We start from the raw sequence: 219 nt of genomic DNA, 5'->3' as shown, positions 1-219 counted from the left end.
CTCTTTTTCATGTCCAGCCCCTGATGTGTGTCCATTGGTGTGAGCTTCCCCTTCCCTCCTCCCCTTCTCTCCTGCTCGCCCTGCCCATGTTTTGTGTGTCTCTGTCCATCCAGACTCCTGACGTTCAAGTTCGCAGGGACGTCACGTCCGCACTTGAACTTGCAGCTCAGGGGGGCTTTTGCCATTTTTTTCATCTCTCTCTCTCCCTCTCTCTCTCTC

The sequence above is a fragment of the Fukomys damarensis genome, unplaced genomic scaffold, assembly GCF_012274545.1.
Source record: "Fukomys damarensis isolate Sample0158 unplaced genomic scaffold, DMR_v1.0_HiC HiC_scaffold_2, whole genome shotgun sequence".
In the NCBI taxonomy this organism is placed as follows: domain Eukaryota; kingdom Metazoa; phylum Chordata; class Mammalia; order Rodentia; family Bathyergidae; genus Fukomys; species Fukomys damarensis.
Note: the sequence above shows the minus strand (reverse complement) of the source record.